Source organism: Emys orbicularis, chromosome 4, assembly GCF_028017835.1.
Source record: "Emys orbicularis isolate rEmyOrb1 chromosome 4, rEmyOrb1.hap1, whole genome shotgun sequence".
Classification (NCBI taxonomy): domain Eukaryota; kingdom Metazoa; phylum Chordata; order Testudines; family Emydidae; genus Emys; species Emys orbicularis.
The window spans coordinates 112585813-112606790 of NC_088686.1; the positions used below are offsets into that span (position 1 = coordinate 112585813).

Sequence of the window (20978 nt, forward strand, 5' to 3'; positions counted from 1 at the left end):
TGTGTAAACTCTGCTGACATGAACTAAAAGGTACCTAGTTCACATTGATGTAGTCCTGTTTCAGACAGGACTATGTTAACTCAGAGTAGATAACTTTTAGATCATGAAAGCCAGAAGGGTCATCACAGAGCAGTTAGAGTGGAACACTTCAAAAAGCTCTACAAATCACACACCGATAGTCCAGATTGTGGCACTGTGTAGACAACACCTGAAACATTTTCCAATCATAACAGCTCATATATGAACACCAAATTCAAGATCTTGATACTGTAATAAATACATTCTTGCTAAAAGGTATGTTCTTAACACTGGGTTCACCTTCATTCTTCCAAAAATTATATTGAAATCACAGGCCTCTATATATCTAAGATTATTGTACACTGGATGCAGACCTAGCCAAGCGTTATACAATAACATGTACATAACAGCTAGATACTCTGATTTAAAGGGTCTTTACAGAATTTACAATGTGTTGGTTACTTCCCTAAGTCGAATGAATATCCCATTTTATGAATAAATGAGAAGCCCTAAGAGAAGATATGACTGTATATTTACTTTTTTCTTCTTTTTTTTTTTTAAAGGCTTCCTCACCTGTTGTTCATTGAGATCCACTTTACCTGGAATTGGCAAAAATTGTCCCAGCAGAGTTGTCATAGGGTTAGGCACATCTGATAAGAAAAAGTTTATATGAAGTTAATTGGATTGCTCATAGGTCATAAAGTTAAGCACATGCATAAGTGTATTCAGGATCAAAGCCTAAACTTGTGGGAACAGGTGTGCCATTTAGCATCTTTAAGCCTTTCTTTTCTTAAAAAAAAAAGACATTTCCTGAGTTTATCTTTCATCTCCACTTCTTTGTCATAGATTAGCTTGGAACCAAACCCATGCTACCCCCACAATAAATATTGTTAATGGAGGGCCCAGAAGATATCTCTGCAGAAACATTTCTTTTAAATTTGCAAAAGGGCTGCATTTTGGAATTAAATACTAAACAATTGCACACAGCCACCAAAGGCTATCACCAGTTTATCAACAAGTTGACCATCGGAGGCCTTTACTCTTTGACATTAAATATATCCGAGTATGTTTAAAAATACTCCAAATGCAAATTTTATAGCCTAAATACCTTTACAAATAAGTAACTGACAGAAACTTTCATTGTATTTATTTTGGATTCTTATTTTTCTCTCGACTTTCTTCCCCAGACCTGAAGAAGAACTCTGTGTAGCTATAATGCTTGTACCTTTCACCCACAGAAGTTGGTCCAATAAAGGATATTACCACGCCTACTTTGTCTCTCATATATCCTGGGACCAATGTGACTACAACAATGCTGCAATCAGAGGTTGAAAAGTCCTTCAGCATCATTAGCAACTGTAGTGTCTGGGTGTTAGAGCAGATTGATCTTAACCTGTCAGTAACCCTTCAAAACCAAGAAGTTATTCACTCTCCTTTTCCCCAAACGTTTAGTCGTGGGGAGATATTTTCCACACATAACTCCTGTGCTGCAATGCCACTTAGCTGAGGCCAGGATTGTTGTGTCTGCTGAAAGCCTCATCCTGGGGTAGCAGCATGCAAATACCCAACGATTACAAGCTCTTACTTCTCAAAGACCGGTTGAGTTAGGCTGATACTGTGCAGCCTATCTCATCCTGCACATGGATTTGTAATATCCTACCAGTGAACCCTCTGGGACCAACTTCCTTGTTAGGAAAACAGACTCCTGGCGCCACTGAAGTCAAACGGGAGTCTTGCTATTTTAGCTTCACTGAAGCCAGGATTTCACCCCTGACGCCCAAGGCTTGATGTTTCCCTTCCGGTGTTTATCAATGTGTTTTATTTCAATACTGGAGCCCAATGCACAAGAATTATACATAAGTGGGACCAGCCCAGGGGATTATAATGGGACAGCACAGCTTTCACCATTAAGTCGTCAGGCTGAACTAGACTGGTGATCGTTGCACCAGACAGCTGTGTGAAATATGCTGGTGTCCCCGGCACAAAAACCACCATTAAAATCAAGAACCCTCTATCAATCAAACAGCCGAGGGCTAAATGGGCAGAGACATTTGGTGAATATGCCAGGCACAATTGCTCCCATCACCCCCTCTCCAACAGCTCTGGATTGAGGCCCCTTGGCAGGGCGGCGCGTGCAGTACCTTGTGCTTGGGGACACACTGCAGCAAGACTTGCTCAGGGTCCTTCTTCCTCTGCAGCGCTATGAAGTTCACCTGGTACAGGCGCAGCCTCTCGTACACCTTCCTGGCGATGCCGCCGATGTAGGTCTTGGTGGTATACCACAGCCAGTACCTGGGGAAGGGAGCAAATGAGGGAGGGATTCCTCTGCCAGCAGAGAAGCCAAGGGCAAGGATGGGAACCTGAGGGGGTGGATCTTAAAGTGACGCTTCCTTTTTAGCAAAGGGGAAAGACAAAAATTAGGAAAATCTGGATTTCGAGGGAGCTTAGTCGCAGGCACCATCCTGTCCCCTTGACACAGGTTATCCTCCAAAAAGCAGATTCCCAGCCCAAGAGTGAGTGAGAGAACTTACAAATGAGGGGCAAAGGTTGCATCAGCAGCCTATGGATGAGGGAAGGATTCTGGCAGCTGGGAGGAGTGGTGACCAGGAACCTCACTATTGAATGGATATTGGTTCTGAGTGGGAATGTACTAGCTTGAGCATGGCCCCTTCAAAGAAACCTGGCCTACAAGGGCAACCACGAATCTGCTCACTGCAATCCGGTGGGACGTGAAGTGAGGAGAAATAGAACCCTGCCGGGACACAAAACCAGCTTTTTTTCCCAGTGTGGCTGTACTGTGTGCCGAGGAATTGGGACCATTAACTGGAGGTATAAAGCTGCGGCATTCCATCCTTCTTAAGGGGAAAGAGCAACCCTGGCAAGTCACTGGAAGGGAAACTGGCAACAGCGGCAGCATGGCCCCTGGTCTGGAGAAAGGCGCAGCTATACACCTTCTAGCCTCTCCTTCAAACATTGTCCGTGAGTGGGTCAGAGCTCACCAGGAGAAGTGGGTGACTTCAAACCGTGCGTAGAGGTGGGTGAACTCCAGCACCACCTGACTGGTGATATCATCCCAGGTTTGGGCTTGCAGGTTGCCGTGAAGAAGATGCAGCCTGGAGCGATCTAGGGTGAGACCTAAAATCAAGAGACACAAGCCTGTTTAGTTTTATATGAACGTGGATTTTTTTGCCTCGCCTGTTGCTTTACAAATCCAAGTGCAAAGCAGCTGGAGCCTTAGGTAAGTTTTTTTGTTTTTTTGTTTTTTTAAGCCACAATTGCTTACATTTGGGAAATGCCAAATTCCGGCTCATCCAGGGCACTTCTTTGAAAAATATCCTGAATATCTGATTTGCTATTCCAGTGGGACTCCTAGCCTTAACATGTCAGCCACTTGATTACCTCCTAAGCAGATGGATTGCATGACCTAAGAGGTATTTTTCTACCTCTGACTCCTTTATGTTTGTACAGCACCTGGCACAAAGAGGCCCCAATCCTGATGGGGGACCCCATGTGTCCCAGGGGCCTCTTGATGCCAACTGGCAGGGGGCACAGGAGGTGCCTAGGATTTTAAAAGGGCTTCCCTGGGCCCGATGTCTACATAATAGAGTGCCAAAGGGTGGCATGTAAAGTCTCTACCAACAACCAGTAACACAGTGGTCATCCTAATCACTGTGAGATGTATGTACAAATACTATTTAAGGAGTTATGTATCCATACTGAAAAATACATTCCTAAGGTATGCAAGTTACGACAGGTCACCAGAAGGTGATAAACGTGCTCCTACCAGGCAGGAGGGAAGAGACATGTATCAGTCTAGTCATGTGTGTATTGTCCGTGTCCTAGTGGAGAACTAATTACAGACTGAACCAAATGTTAAGAGATTGTGAAGTTGACAAGAAAAAAAAAATCTCACAGGGGGAAAAAAAAAATCAATCAGCATGGGGAGCATCCTGTTTATAAGTTTATAAATGGAATTGTGGAGGTATCACTGGGGGTACAGAGGTGCACCCGGGATCTTTCACTGAGAGGGCAAACTGAAGGGTGCAGCCAAGCCTGGCTGAAATACACTGGAAGGATTTGGGGTGAGCCTAGCTCTAGAAGACATAAAAGTAACTAGTTAAATAATTCTAGGTTCTAGAATGCGAGTCATGATTTTACTGTGTAGGCAACCTTTTGTTTCTAATACGCTGAGACTTGCTATCATGTGACTCTTCTCTGTGTTAAATACACTTGTACTTGTTTTCACTGTAATCATCGGTACGTGCTGTGTGGTAAGTGGAGCTGTGAGATGAGGTGGAACTGGCAAGCTGGAAGATGGGGGGTACTGTTGCTTTGGGAGCAGTGGATCTGTGAATTCTGAGTCTCCAGTGGAACAGGGGTTGGACACTGCAGGGGGACGCTTGGAGGACTCAGGGGCTGGCGTGTGCCTATTGTTACAGATTTGCCCATTACTTTGGGATATCCTCATTTATTTGGGTTACTCTTTTGGGGAGGGGAAGGGGGGGGTTCTGTAATTCTATCAATGTACTGCTTGTGTCACTTGTGTTCTCATACGGAGCTCTACTTCTCCCTTCTGCAAGTCCCCTCCCAATGGAGCTATCCTGCAGGACCTAGGCTCCCTAGGGCTGGGTTACTCCAGCTCCAGAACCGGATGAACACATCCACACCCACATACATTAACAGAGCAAGTCTGAGCAGACCGGGTCAATCAGCAGTGTCAAGCTGACCCCTTATGTGTCTCTGGACTTACTGGGCTGGATGAAGCAGCATTTTCAAGCTGCCTCTCCTTATATGCCCCTGGGCTCCATGGACTGGGTCAAGCAGCACTTTCAAGCTGTTACCCTTATGTGTCCCAGATTAAGCACGTCCCTATCCCCACTCTCTCATCACAATTGTACTGGCAGTAACCTACTTGATGAGCAAACCCCACAGTATTTTGGGTGCTGTAGGGATCTTTAGCTTAGGTAAAAGAAGCATTGCTGTAGAGTGAATGGGGGAAGCTAAAAACACAAAAGAGTAAAGTTCAGCAAGAGAGAGAGAGAAGCAACCAACTTAACCATAAAAGTTATTTATTAAATAATAGTGATAACTACACAAGGAGAGCTAAACCAACATAACATACATTATTAAAGGTTAATACCTAAGATAGAAAGGAAAACAGAGAGAGAGAGAAAGAGAAAGAGGGAGATCTCACGCACTCCATGAGGCTTGAACTGGTCGGGGGTCCCAGGTGGTGGTGGTAGCAGCTCAGGGTCCTGAATGCTGGAGACAGGCAGAGCCCCCAGCACGATCAGTCAGGAGAAGATGGAGTCCCAGTGGAACTGATGCAGAGTTTGGATCTAAGCATCAGTCCCTGATGTTGGTTCACAATATAATCAATCCATATTCTGCGCACTGCTGGAACCTACATCTTTACATTTCCTGAATTGCTAGTGTTGGAAAGCCTGATTCTACTTGCAACTCCAATGAAGTCACTCATGATTCACACCGAGATCGGAATCAGACACCAAATTTACAACCTTACCGTTGCTTTCATTTACTCTTGTGCATTTAAACAGCATGTAATATTTGTGAAGCATTTGGGGAGCCAGAAGGCATTAAATCAAAAGAGAGCGTTTTCTGTAGATGGCAAAGTATAAGTGTTTTCCCACCTCCCCAACCTCTTTTGATCCATTACTCTGGAATAAGGGAGGAATATCTTGTTTCCATGGGATGGCATTGGTGTCAGTATTCCTTTATGATGAAAGAGGACCTATCCCACCAACACTTTTCAGAAAGCAGTGGAAAATATTAGCAGCCTATTACAGTTCTTCTACTACTGATGTACTAAGCTTTGTGGTTAGGAACATCAGGGTCCAATGCACAAACCCTGAAAGGTGCCGTTTGTTCACAGTTTAGTTTATTACATCAATTCCCTGGGGGAAATTGAAAAATAACCTACCAAGTAGTATGATTTTAGCACAGCTTTCCATTGCCATTTCTGGGCATATACTAACCTGTGACCCCTGGAGGTAGCGGGAGCTGAATTTTAACTGGCCTGAGGAAATCCACAGTGGAATTCTGGGAGAGGCAGAGCAGGGGACCGGCTCTGGATCATCTGTGATCTCTGCAAGCTCCTCTGCCGACACTGGCAACACCTAGCAGTTGAACAATAATCAAATCAGCTTAACGTCTGATGCCTGAATACCTGAGTTCATTGAGGCAGAAAGAGGGCAATGGCCCTGTGACGTTATCTGATTAAAATATGACCACATCGATCATTGTTGCAACCACTGTTATATATTTGTAACAAATCTTGTACAAAGGTCATCAAGTGAGGCGTCTATGAAAAGGTTATGATTTGCTGGTTCTGATTATGCTATCTGTATGCATGTATCACTTTTGTATTTGAAGTTATGAGTATTGGCTCTATACCTGGATTTCAAATGTTTGCTCCTGGGGTTAAGCCCACAAGGTATTTAGCCAGCACATCTTGGAGGGACTATTCAAATTAAGTGGCTCATCAAGAAACACTTAACTGACAATGGACCATGGGAGACGCCCATCTACATCCTGCAGACGTTCCATCTGAAGTATAGGTAATGGCTTCCTGCAATGACTAGGTGAAATGCATGGACATGTGACTTGTCCATGTGACTCCAACCACCATCTTGTTACTGTACTTTTCAAGAGTAAGAACAAGGAGATTCCCGCCACATGGCAGAAGAGATAAAAGGCCCTGGAAACTCCTCCATTTTGCCTCTTTCCTGCCCAAACCTCTGGACTATGCTAATGGGAGTATTCTAACCAATGGACGGAGGACTTTCCAATGATTTGGAAGCAGCCAGAGACTTGACTTACCAACTTGCAGCAGTTTAGTCCATCACTGCTGCAAGCCTGAACCAAGGAGGTTCATTTATTATATGTATTTGATTCCTCTAACCAATTTTAGCTCTCACCTTTCTTTCTTTTTATGAATAAACCTTTAGATACTAAAGGACTGGAACCAGCATGATTTTTGGGTAAGATCTAAGTTATATATTGACCTGGGTGTGTGGCTGGTCCTTTGGGATCAGAAGAACCTTTTATTTGCAGAGATTGGTTTTTAAAGAACCACTCATCTCTAAATCTAGTGTTTTCGGTGGTAATACAAGGACTGGAATGCCTGAGGAAACTGCTTTTATGACTTCTTGTTAGCCAGGGTGGTGAAACAGAAGTTTACTTTTGTTGCCAGTTTGGTATATCCTATAAGGGATTAGCCACCAGTCTTGGAGTGTATCTGCCGTATTTCTCAGCAGTTTGTCCTGAATTTGGCACTCTCACTTGTGACCCAAGAAGGCACAGTTACAAGCCCCAACGGCTCAAATGCCAGGCCTGACTCAGTGGCACTGGCTGGCTGCCAAGTGGGAGTGTGAATCCTAATCACTGAACCATATTCTGCTCAGAGTTATACTTGTGTAAACTTGGCAAACAGGGCCCTGATCCAGATTGAGTCTTCTTGGTGCTACTGTCACACATTTAATTATACAGCTACCACGACCACCCCCCTAACTTTAATGGGGCTGCTTCAGAGTTAGAACAGCATGAATAAGAGTAAAGTTTAACCCTCTGAATCTCACTCGCTGAGCTGGTCTGTCATGCTTTTCGTTCTTGGAGACTAAGCAAGAGGCTAAAGCTGCACGTCCCTTGACAGTGCTGCCTGCTGGCTTATCAAGAGCCTTGGTAGCAGGGCTCTGAGCAGAACCCCCTTCAGCCTTCCCCACAGAAGGACAGAGGGGCCAGGACTGTATCAAGGACAGTTGTATGGGAGAGGGGAAAGAGACAGGTTTGTTTGTGTTTTTTTAAACAGGGTACAGGATTGGTCTTGCCAACTCCCCTGTCCCAAAAGTCCCAGACTGTGACCCGCCCAGATATATTTATAGCCTGGAAAGGTCAAAGCCTTGGGGAATGTGGCAGGAGGTGGGGGAAACAAAGGGAAGAACATTGCAAATTATTGCCATAATGCACGAGTGCAGAACTCCTCAGCACCCAGCACACCAGCTGAGGTGAGTGGCAGCTGCAGGCATTCAGCACTCTGAGAAGTGAGGTACTCAGGGCCCAACCTAACACCTATTGACTCCACTGGGTATTAAACCAGGCCCTACCTCAGCAAGACGTGCTACGTTTCTCAAATGCAGTCACCACAGGCTTTTCTTGCCATCACAGCCGCCTGGGCGATAACGAGGGGGGAGGGGATGGGAGGCTCTGCAAGGAGGGGATGGGCCCTTCCCCCCTCTGGAATCACAAACACCGGAAGAGCAGACCATCAGCATGAGTTCCCCATCTTCCTGTGGGCGGTGGGGCTCAGGCTTCTGGCTTCAGCCCTGTGGTGGCAGGCGGCAGGCTCCGGCCGCTGGTCTTTGGGCTCACCAACCCCCTCATCACCCTTGGCCCCCACTGCCTCCCTACCCACCTCCGCATCCAAGGCTTAATTTGTCCCCCAGCTTGCCAGGGCTGAGTAAGTCTGCTGTGAAAAGTGATATTTGTATGTTTGTTAATATCACTTTTCACTGCTCCCAGCTAGCTAACAAGTCTGCTGCTGTGAAAATTGATATTAACAATCATACAAATATCACTTTTCACAGAAGCAGACCTACTAGTTAGCAATTCTTAAACAAACAAAAAACAGCAACCAAAAAAGCAAAAGAAACAACAGCAACAAAAAGAGAAGCACCTTCTTTGTGTTTCTATTCTGTTTAGGTCCAGTAAAGAATAGAGACAACTGTACGTTATTATTAATTATTATTATTATTATTGAGTCTGCAAAAAAAACCAGCTTATTATTACAATGATTTGGACTTGTATGTGCGCATATTTATTTGTTTTTCCTAAAGTTAACTAAGTTTTTCGGAAAAATTGTCAAGCGGCCACCAGCAAGAGTAGGTGGCTGCATTCTGAGGCCACCAAAAATTTGTTGGGAGAAACCTAACAAGTTACAATGCTTCACATATGGCCTATGTGAGTGCTAACCCCTGCCAGACATCTAATGACCCAGCCCATTTCACAGTGGGGGAAACTGAGGCAGGGAGGCTCTGTGATGTGCCTAAAGCCAAGTCAGACCCAGTTCCCAGGCTGATACTTGGCCCATCCTTCTTTCTCATTTAGTGCATGTATCCTATTGCCTACTCTCATCTCCAGCACAGGCCAGCAGTAATACCAGAGCTTGTGTTTTAGTTTTAACATGCACACACACCTGCAATGTGACGCTCCGAGTCTCCTCTGTGACTCCAGGAGGGAAGGTCACTTTGATGCTTGGATCCACTGTGGAAAAGAGCAACGTCCCCTCTGATGGGACACGGCATTTATTCTCCATGAGCCGAGAGATGACCAGGAACCGGGAGATGTGGGGATGCTACAGCAAGCCATGTGCTTCTGTTACAAAAAGGTGGGGAACAAAGAAAACACAGCTGAGTGACACATTACAGTATCTTTCAGACACATTGATTGACACCAGTTGAAGTCAATGGAGTCACTGAAAAAAAATCAATGGCTCATAATGTTTCATCGCTATATATGCAGATGTATTGGACACATTTAAATGCAAAGCAGCACCACCAATAAAGCCTATTTTCTTAAACACCTGAGAAGATATTTTCACCATCAGAGCTGGCATTTGAGGTGACTTTTCATATCCCACTCCTGGTATAAGTCACACTGCACAGACTGCAGAAGCAGCCTAGACATTTTGGACACGAAAGCCTGCAGCACATGTGCTCCCGGGATTGATTGCTAGTAGGGTGGTAGGGAGAGCACAGATTGAATTTAGCACAGTACCCCGCAGCACTTCACAAAACATGGAGTAAGATGAGGTCCCAGCCCAGCAGATCTTTCAGTCCAATGCCAAATTGAGATGGAAAATTGCATTCCGGAGCTTGTAGTCTCTAGGACAACATTTCTCAAATGCAGCCACCAGGGGCTTTTCATGCGGCCACGACAGCCTCCTGGGTGGTGATGGGAGGGGGCAAAGCATCAGCCCCTCCCCCTTCCTCCTTGTTGCTCCTGGGCACAACGCTGCAGGAGCAAGGTGAGTTCTTGACCCATCTTGGATGGAGGGGAATTGAGCAGCAGGCTCCAGTGGTGGGACTTCAGGAACCTGGCCATAAGGCCCTGGGCTCCGACCGCGGGTACTGCCCCTGCCCTGGCTCTGGCAACGCAGCCCTGGCCTCCAGGTGTGGGGCTTCAGCCTCCAGCCCCCAGTTCCAGCTGCGCGGCGGCAGGCGCTGGCTCCCGGCTTCAGCCACGCAGTGGCTGGCACTGGCCACAAGTGCCAACTCCCAGCCCCAGACGCAGGGCAACAGGGCTCCAAGCATGGGGATTTGGGCGCCAATCCCTGGCTCTGTCCACAAGGCAGCAGGTGCTGACCCCTGGCTCCGGCCGCGGAGCTTCAGTTGGCCTCTAGCCCCCAGTTCCAGCCGTACGGTGGCGGGCGCTGGCCCCGGGCTCCAGCGATGCGGCCCTGGCCCCTGGTGCTGATCCCCTGTCCCAGCTGCACGGATCAGGCACCAACCCACAGCTCCAGCCACGTGGCTCCAGCCCCTGGTGCTGATCCCCTGCTCCAGCTGCAACGCAGCAAACGCCGACCCATAGCTCTGTTCCCGGGCTCCAGCCACGCGGTGGCGGGAGCTGACCTTGGGTGCCAACCCCTGGCCCTGGCCACGTAGCAGCGAGCACTGGCTCCAGCCACGCAGCATTGGGTGCTGACTCCTGGCTCCAGCCACGCTCTCCTGGGCTCCGGCACCCAGTTCCGGGCTCTGGCCATGCGGTGCAGACACTAGCCCTGGGCGCTCACCCACAGCTCCGGCTGCATGGCAGCAGGCTGTGATCCTTGGCTCCAGCCATGCAGTTCCTGTCCCCAGCTCCGGGTTCTGGCCACGGGCACTGAGCCCCAGCTCTGGCCGCAGGGCAGCAGACACCAGGCCCTGGCTCTGGCCATGCAACAGTGGGGTTCATCACCTACCCCCATCGCCTCTGGCCCCCACTACCTCCCATGGCCCTGTATCCATTTCCCCCACACCCCGGACCCTTCTGCTTTCCTGGCCTTGCATCCATCCCTGCCCCATTGCCTTGGACCCCCACTGCCTCCCCCTTCGGCCTCTCCATCCGGGGCTTTATGGGTCCTGGGGCTTGCTGTGAAAAGTGATACTTGTATGTTTGTTAATATCACTGATCACTTTTCATAGCCTTCCAGGTAGCTACTAAGTGTGCTGTGATATTAACAAATATCACTTTTCACAGCAAGCCCCAGGACCCACTAAGCCCTGGATGGGGCAGGAGGGCTGAAAGGGGAGGCAGCATTATTTTGGTTATTGAGTCTGCCAAAAAACCCTACAAATACGCATTACGATGATTTGGCTGTGAATCTGTGCATATTTAATTGTTTTTCCTAACATTAATTAAGTATAAGTGTCAGTGTGGCCACCAGTGAGAGTTGGTGGCCGCACTCTGAGGCCATCAAAAAATGTGTTGTGAGAACCCCTGCTCTAGTAACCTCGCCTCTGTATTAGAGATGAGGGCTGCAGGTGCAATCCCTTTATACCAACTGGACACACATCTCAGGTTCATGAGAGGCTTCCAAGCTAGCCCTGGGGACTGGACAAAGTCAAGTCCTGCCCCCTGCTGCAGGGCAAGTCAGATCTCCTGCCTATGACCAGGAGTTAATCCAACCTGCTCACCTTCGGCTTTCCTCTCCGCTCCACCTTGGTTTGCAGGTCGCTCCAGTTCTGCCCGTTGAAGGTCCGAACTACCACTTCTCGCTCACGCAGCGTCTGAGGGGAGGTGTAAGGCATCCAGATCTGCACCTCCTGGGAGGGGACAACAGGGCATTTCCATGAGACACCAACAGAACGGCACCCCTACTCTGGAGACATTCTCTTACCTGGGCAAGCAGGGGAGGCCAATGTGACAGGGTGTGGCAAGCCTCCGTGCTCCCCACTCCCCGCTGGAGGCCCCACTGCTCTGCTACCCACCACCCCTGGAAACAGCTTTCTGAGAGGAAAAGAGCAGTGAGCACTAGATCTCTAGGCTTACCTAGGGAAGCATCGCAGGAGCAGGCATTGTGGGAACCATGGAGAGCTTCTTCTCCAGCAACACCCAAACAAGGCCAAAAGAAAAGGAGCTGCCTGCTGCTAGCAAGGTAGTTCCTGGCTGGAGACGGTGGTGTGAGGAGAGATGCTCTCTAGGCTACAGACAAAGGAACCACACTGGGCCAGGGCCCATTGCTGGCCACAAATCGGCGGGTGGAGCTCAGGAAGAACCCTGCTGATTTAATTCTGGGGAGGGAATTAAGTCCCAGAAGGGTAAGAAACCATTTGATTTATGGTTGGCCCTGAAGGGCAAGGGACTGCTTCTATCCAAGTTGGCTGTACCCTAGAAGGGATCTGAGCTGTGTGACCCGGCCAAGCCACAGAAGACCCACAGAGGTAGGCTGACAGCCTGCCAGGCGCGTTGGGAGCTGATGAGAGCAGCAACACCACGCCCAGACACTGGGGAACGCTCACAGGAGTAAGTACAATCCACCACAGGCAGATTTTAGGTAGAGAGTGGGGGGTGGTTCTGAAAACTTCTCTCTCCTGCAGCCCACCAGCCCCAGAGTCCGCCAGAACCGCTGCCCCCAGTTCCCTGGCTATGCTCCGGACAATGCTCAGGTGGGGATGTTGTGCAATGGCCTCCAAGAAAGCTGAGGATTTTCCATGCACAGGCCAGTGAGCTCCTGTTGGCCATGATTGGCTTTACTGGGCTACTCATGTAAGCGTCCATCAATGGGGCACAAATCCTTTTCCTGGCAGACAGAGATCACCCCCAGGGGCCGGCTCTCCCCCTAGGAGGAGTTCATGAGCTGGGAGGGAGGAGGTTCTCATTGAGAGAACAGCCTGCATCGTATGGGGATGGGGAAGGTGCAGGGACAGCGTGCTTCTGGGGGGAAGACACTGCCCTTTTGGGGATTTGCCCTGGTGCTGAGAATCCCTTTCAAATTTGATCCTTGGGGCTATTTACAAGCAGCGATTTGTGGTTCAGGGATCCCAGCAGTCAACATACTGAGGCCTGGCAGCCCCACAACATGATCCTTTCAGGCCACAAACAAGGATTTTCTGGCCCGTCATATTTGCACATATGGACCCATGATGGGCTATAACACACAGAGTTCTGCCCAGCCCCGTCCTGCCCCTCACGTGTTCTTACCTGCTGGAATATAACCCCATGAGGCCGCAGCTCCAGGACGTCACTCAGCAGGATGTCATGGTGCCTCAGTTTCACCCACTGCGGGTCAGGCGAGAGCGTTTGGAAATGGATCGTTACTGAGGAGGTGGCAGCGCCCGGGGGGAAGTAAAACTGTATGCCACAGGCCAGGATGACTTTGCAGCCGCCGGGGGTCACAGTAAAGCTTAAGAAAAAGAAGAGATGCATGAATGACTTCTTGCAATGACTCGCATTGGTGTATACAGTGTTGCTGTAGCCCTGTGGGTCCCAGGATACTAGAGAGACAAAGTGCGTGAGGTCATATCTTTTATTGGATCAACTTAATCTGTAACGCACTAACCCCCCTTTTTATCCTATGACTATGGGGGTGTTAATGGGCCACTTCAACGTGACTGGTCCCTTAGAATATGCACTAACTACTTTTGCTAAAACAGCTACATGCAAGATGGAACAGATAGTTTGACACTCCCCAGACCTGAGGAAGAGCTCTGTGTAGCGTGAAAGCTTGTTGCTCTCACCAACAGACGCTGGTCCAATAAAAGATATTACCTCACCCACCTTGTCTTCCAGTGACATCACACGCCATTCAACTTTTGCTTTCCTGTGTCTTGTGACCTGCATGTAATGGAGTAAAACTCTGACTTGTCTATTTGGACTGGAAACAAGTTGGGGCAGAGACTATCCCTAATAATGTATATGTACAGCACCTAGCAAAATGAGACCCTAATCTTGACTGAGGCATCTAAGTGCTACTGCAATACAAAATAATAAATAGTAACAAAAACAACAGACACTGCGTGAAATACCTGTCCCCACTGGGTACAAGGAACACTCTTCCTAGCTCTCCTGAGCTGGATTCATCTGCAGTGAATCAGAAGAAGAGAAGTGAACAGGGGTGGGTAGCAGGCAGGCTGGAGGCAGACAGTCCATTGATTTGAGGGGTGCAGGTGATAAAGGAGCATTCCTCTTGCAACACTGTGCTCATCAGGGGCTGGATCCAAATTCCAGTGAAGTCAGTGCGAGATTTTCCATATCCCCCCCATGGGCTTTGGATTGGGTTCCACGGGAGGATGGACAGAGGTCAATTAACTTTTGATGCATCTCTTTTCCTGCACTTAGCAGCTGTTAGCCAGGCTGTACTGGCATCGCTGACTCTTCCCTACCCCTGCCTGTTTACAGTGGCGGATTAATGATTTTGCCGCCCCTAAGCCCTGAAATAATTGCTGCCCCGCCCGCCCCTGGCCCCGCCCCGACTCCACCCTTTTCCCGCCCCCATTCCAACCCCTTCCCCAAAGTCCCACCCCAACTCCGCCCCCTCCCTGCCCCTATTGTATCCCTTCCCCAAATCCCCGCCCCGGCCCCGCCTCTTCCCCCAGCGTGCCTCATTCCCCCTCTTCCCCCCTCCCTCCCTGCCCCGTGAAACAGCTGTTTCCCGGCGCAAGTGCTGGGAGGGAGGGAGGGGAGAGAGAAACAGGACGCGGCGGCACGCTCGCGGAGGAGGCGAGCTGGAGCAGGGGAGCTTCTCCGTGGGTGCTCAAATTTGCCGCCCCTGCAAATTTGTCGGCCTAGGCGATAATACGCCGCTGCCTGTTTATGATCTAAATAGCAGATGCTTTTCGGGATCTTTTTGCTTGCAGCTTGAGGACTTTCCCAAGAGGCTGACTTCCTTTTGCCCATTGACTTTCCCACAACCCCACTTCTGCATCACCAGCAAGACCTTTCCAATGATCAGGCTGAGCAAAAGCATCTCCAGAGATTTTTTTTACGCCTTAGAACTGACTCAAAAAATTAGAATCCCTCCCACAGAACTAGCACAGCCTGTAATTGAAGACACTGGCAACCTAGTGTGGGAACTTCTGGATAGCCGTCCTCTCCCTTATACACCCTCTAGTACAAGGAAGCCCACATCTAACTTAGATTGTAAACTCTTTGAGCGAGGAGCTTGTTGCCGGCACAGAGTGCCCGAGGACAGCAACAGCGGGGTCCGTTGCCTGGTGTGCGTCACGCCAATAAACACACCAGGGGTGGAGAAGCAAACCAAGTTTATTTGGGATCCCAAAGCGGTGCTAGGAGACAGGCACGTCTCAGATCAAGCACACCAACAGAAACAGTTTTTCTTCTTTTATACATTTTGCAGTTAAGCCTCACCCCCCTCCCTTCCCTGGTAACAGTTACTAAGCAAATAACAATTACATTTAAGCAGTTAAGTCATTCTTGGCAGCTATAAGTTTAGCTCATTAGTAACACTTCTTTAAACCATTATCTTGTCCTTTTTCCCTTCAGCCAGAAACATGCAGGCCTCATTATTACCGCTTGATACCGGTGTGAGCAGGGGGTTGCACACAGATAACTGGTTGCTTACATATTCCAATTGCACCTGGCCTTTGAGGTTGATTAGAGTTTAAACATGGAAGAAGTTTGGTTCATATAGGCCTAGTGCAGGAAGGCTTCATTGACACTTAGTGGCCTTCCACCCTCCCGAGTTACCTAGGGTTATGCCTAGTGACACCAACAAGCTCACTTCTGTGTGTCTGTGCAGTGCAAAATACACCTGCAATGATGCCATATCAATAATGATCCATTTTCTCCCCCTCATCTCCAACAATCACATTCACACACCAGCTTGTGACACTTGCTAGAGCCTGGGAGTAGCTGTCTGAGATGCAGTCAAGCTAGAGATGCAATTACCAGATTGCAGGGGGATCTCAGGTTCTCCTAACGGATTGCCCCGCAGGTGCATGAAGGGAGAGCGCTGGATCTCGGGGGGGATGGAGCGGAGCCAGTTGTTCTGTAAGTCAAGCCTGGACAAGTTGGGAAGGCTGGCAAGGGATGCGGGGACAGTCACCAGGAGATTGCTGTGAAGACGCAGCTGCTGCAGAGACCGCAAATTGGCTGCAAGTTAGAACAAGAAGAAAAATTGCCCCCCCCCAACTCTGTAAATACATGAGTAGTGATTCTAACAACCCTCAACATACACATCCCTCCCCAATTCCCCTCAGCAAGCACCCAGAGCACCACCCCAGCCTGCCTGCACCAGACCCCCAAACACACACACAAATCATGGATATATTTAAATCATGAGAGAGGCACAAAGCTTGTGGGTTCAGAGAATTAGCAGGTTGGGAGAGCAGTAAGTTCTTTGGAACAGGGACTGTCCTTTTGTTCTGTTTGTTCAGACCCTAGCTCAATGGGGTTCCGGTCCATGCGTGGGGCTTCTAGATGCTACGGCAATATAACAACCACGGCAGAAACCTGGGAATAGTAATACAAAAATCAAAGCTGTGGAAATAGGCCCATTCAGAATACAGGTTTGAGATCTCAGATTCCAGCACTGAACGGCTTTCTGGATTGGTCTGGACTCAACACAGATGTCATTTAAAACCGAACAACCCATCAATATAATTAGCCCTCAGTGTGTTGCCTCACATCAGCAACTGCAGAGAAGCTGGGATCCTGTCAGGAGCCAGTGCCCTAGCCTGCCAAAGGGCTGGATCCTCAGCTGGTGTATGTCAGTTTGAAGGCAATGGCGTTATCCTGATTTATAACAACTCAGGATCTGGACCAGAGTCTTCTGTATCTTCAAAGTGCCCGGTTTGCTCACTGACTAAATTGACAGGGCTCCATATAGACAATATCCTGCTCCTAGCAAGTCGTGTAAGAGATACCTCCCGATCCACAGCCCTGCTTGGGGGTGATGAAGCAAGCGGGGCAGTGACAGACACCGAATCTCATTTAAAGGCTAGGTGTTACATGCCTTCCTGTTCAAAGACTCCCTAAAACCCACCCATTCCATGTCAGGAGCGAGGGACGTTCATTCTCTCTTTCTTCCGGGTGCACCTCTTACCAAGTGAGTCTGGGACGCCCATCAATTGATTCCCTGAGAGATCCAGCTCCATGCAGTTATACAGACACCCGATCTCGTCGGGAAGTGATTGCAGGGTGTTTTCAGACAGGTCCAGTCTCTGCAGCGCTGCCAGCTCCCCGATGCTCCGTGGTAGATCCCGGAGCTGGTTTTTCATGGCAGAGAAGAAAGTCAGCTTACTGAGCTGGCCAAAGACTTCGGGCAGCTCCACCAAGCTGTTGTGGCACACCAAGAGCACACGGAGGCTGACAAGGTCAGTGATGCAGCTGGGCAACCTGGAGAAGCTATTAAAGCTGAGATCCAGATGAGTGAGACATAGCAGACTCCCAAAATCTTGTGGCAAGGTTGTCAGGGAACCCTGCTGACAAGCACCGAATTCATCCTGGGCATGCCCACCTGGGGGCATGGAAAAGCAGAGAGAAAGGAGTCCATGTTACATGGATTCTGCTAAACTAGCATCAGATTGGCATGTACAGCTCCCTCTGAAATCGACAGCACGGCAAACTGGAAGTTTGGACAATGTTAACGGGGGCTGGAGGGATTGGTGCGTGCACGCAGATTACAAGAGCAAGATGTATACATGGCCTAAGGGCTAGTGCACTAAAGTGTGACTCAGGAGACCTGGGTTCTATTCCCAGCACTGTCACTGGGTGGGTGAATCACCCGTATGACTTCACACCTCTGTGTCTCAGTCTTTCCATCTGTAAAATGGGCTGTATCAATTGTGGAGGGCTCTGTATGCGGGGGGGGGGGGAATTCTGTGGAGCAGGGCATCTGCACTGTATGTATGAGGGGTCTGTTTTAGCAGTCATTCTTTTTTTTGGTCCAATCTGACCCCTGGATGTTGGACACCTAAAATTTTGGTGTTTTAACAGCCGAGGAGGAGAGGAGAGATTTATCTGGTACACAGTGGGAGAAGGGAGAACTAGGAGTTATAGGATGCACTTATGAAAGAGGCAATTTTAGCTGAAGATGGGGACATTTCCCTGAGAGGGAGGCATATTTGGCTGTGGCACAGTTTCCCCAAGTGAAATGATAGAAGCTTCACTGCTTGGGACATTTAAAACTAGCCTGGACAGTAGCACATCAGTGATAACCCGTACTGGCAGGGAGGGGGACTGCATGGTCTAATAGCTTTCCCCATCTCTAACTTCAACAAGTCTAGGTTTGATGGGAGCTGTGCTCCAAATAACAAATCCAGCATATTCAAAGGATTTCTGGCTTGCTTGAGACTACCAGGACAAGTGACTCATGTGGGAGAGGAAAAAAAAAATGTGGCAGCCACATGATTTAAATTCACACTTCCAGAAATGTACCAATATCCTCCCTCCCTCCTACTCACCACCCTCCTGCAATGCAATTTTAAATGCTTACATTAGAGGATATCACTGGATTTTTTGTTGTACAATAGAAGAAAGATTAATATTTGAGAAACCCTGGATTAGCAAATAGTAGGGCTTAAATAAGGAATTCTTAGCGAACCAAGTTTTTCTACTTTTTTCAGGATACTCAGAGTATCTGAGCACTTCACAGCATAAATCTGTGGAGGTAGGGAAGTATTAATATGCCCATTCTACAGATGGGAAAACTGAGGCCCAGATCCACAAAGGTATTTAGACTTCTAACTTCCCTTGATTTCAAATACCTTTGTGGATCTGGGCCAGAGATACTTGCCTAACGTCGCATTCTGGTGGAGCAGGGGAAATGAACCAGGTCTCCTGATTCTCAGGTTAGTGTCCTAACCACTGGACCATCCTTCCTCTCTGACATGCACATACAGTTTCCCCCAGAAGACTGGGTGGTTCAACATTTTTCCAAGATTACTAAAGACACACCATTCGTATTCACAGCCTCCTAGCATACAAAAACTGGGAAGCCAAAGAAGCAATACAATGGTCAACAGGTATTTATTGAATGTCATCATACCATGGGCTACAAGTCATAGGCATATCCACTCCAATACTTTTTGTGCTCCTGATAAGTTAGTTTCTTTGCTGTTCATTCTCAAACCATGTTCCCAGCCTGTGCTGCAGGGCACAGGACGAGGAGTCTGTTCAGAAAGCTACAGCAGAAGGAAACGCAGTGAAAGGAATCATTACGTCTCATAAGGGGACAGGGGGTGGGAAATAATCACCAAAAATTATTTCAGTCAGACTCTCCACAACTGAAGATCCAACCCAGTCTCCATTCAAGTGACAGTCAAATAAAAGGCTGCACCTGTCAGACTGAATCAAGTGAGGAAATTGGTCCCCAGCAGCTGTGGAAACAAAGGATGGTAATAACAGCCCCTGTGCTGGATCTTGCTGAATCTGCATGCTGCTCCCCGTAAGGCTAACGGACCCAAAGCCGCTGCAAGGGGCTCTAGTGCACAATGGAAACCATAAAGCGCATCCATCCTGTAGGAGCAGATGGAAAGAGCCAAGCCCAGACGAATGTGCAGGGATGCTTTTCCATGTCTTACCTTTGAGCACCAGGGACTTCAGGCACTTCAGGACAGGAAGGCTGCTCAGCGTGGAGTCTATGAGGGCCTCGTTGCAGTTCAGCCGCAGGAATTCCACCTGGGTCACCTCTTCCCTTCGTTTCTCAAACAGCTCGAGGAACTGGCGACAGCCGTCAGGGTACACATCTAGGTTCAGCCTGTTGCCTGCAAGGCGGCAGCCCTCAAGTGTGGCAGTCACCAAACTGCCCTCCCCCAAAGCCTCCCCAACCTCCGGCAGCTCTGCCATCTTCTGCTGTTAGTCCACTGGGGCCGGAGCATGTTTTGACTTGCCAGGCAGGCAGGCACTAGCAGCACCACAAGGCAGCTGTGATGACAAGAAAGGAGGCTCTGAAAGGGGACATGAGCACACAGTGAAGCCCTATTGCCTTTGCAGAGCCTGGCTGGGTCAGCTAACATGGACAAACAGGCATTTTATTATTGTCCATGTAGACATACTCCAATTGCAGTAGCAGGGAGAGGGTGCTGAGGCAACGTCATGTGTAACTCTCTTACATTCCCACTTTTTCTGTGCTTCAGCTTCACTCTGTACTGCAGCACAAGTCAGAGTTATGCCTGTTCAGAAAGCGTTAATGGAATGCAGCAGTTACAATTTGCAATCAGCATCAAAGAGTGAGTGGTGTACAGTACAATTACTTAGTAAACAAATCTTAGCACACACAGAAACATTGTAAATAGTATTTGGAGTACTCATGCATAATTTTTAAACAAAAGCTGCTAGGTAGTAAGTCAACAGGCCTTATACAGGGCATGTCTACACTTAAAACGTTGCATCTGTATTGCTTTAATGAAGATTCTGTACACCGGGGGAGAGAGCACTGTCCACACAGAGGAGAAAAGGGTTAGGTTGGTTGCTCAGAGGTGTGGATTTTTCACACCCCTGAGTGACATAGCTATCCCAGTATAGGTCTGTAGTGTAGATCAGATCACAAACTTCCCCCACTTTGTTGCTGTTACATGTATTTAAATGCATGGTTCCAACATAAGTTAAAATTCGCAACTTTAAAACACACATCTCCTATGAACTTCTTTCAGAGATAATTTCTCAGTCTCTATAGTCACCTGCATGCTTCCCGAGCTTGAGAAAAAACAGCAACATCTGTGTTTTTTACCAAACACTTAAGAGGCAAACAAAATTCTCGTACTCAGGGCTGGCGCAACCCATTAGGCGACCTAGGCGGTCACCTAGGGTACTAACATTTGGGGGGCGGCGACCGCAGCGGCCAGATCTTTGGACGCCCCGGTCGTCGTCGGTATTTCGGGGGCGGGACCTTCCGCCGCCTCTGTTGGGGGCGGCATTTCGGGGGTGGGACCTTCCGCCACCTAGGGCCTCAAAAAAAGCTGGCGGCGCTCCTGCTCATACTCCATATAGTGTGCATGCGTTCT

General features: G+C 48.5%; 1 protein-coding gene and 1 pseudogene across 1 annotated transcript in view; one reads left to right on the forward strand and one right to left on the reverse strand.

Moving 5' to 3' along the window:
• Window positions 1–20978, forward strand: part of RPLP2 (ribosomal protein lateral stalk subunit P2) — a gene marked incomplete at its 3' end in the record, with an annotated part of 461868 nt that overhangs the window by 427298 nt on the left and 13592 nt on the right. The gene's annotated exons all lie outside the window — the stretch shown is intronic.
• LOC135877086 (p53-induced death domain-containing protein 1-like) lies at window positions 1165–19821 on the reverse strand (annotated as a pseudogene).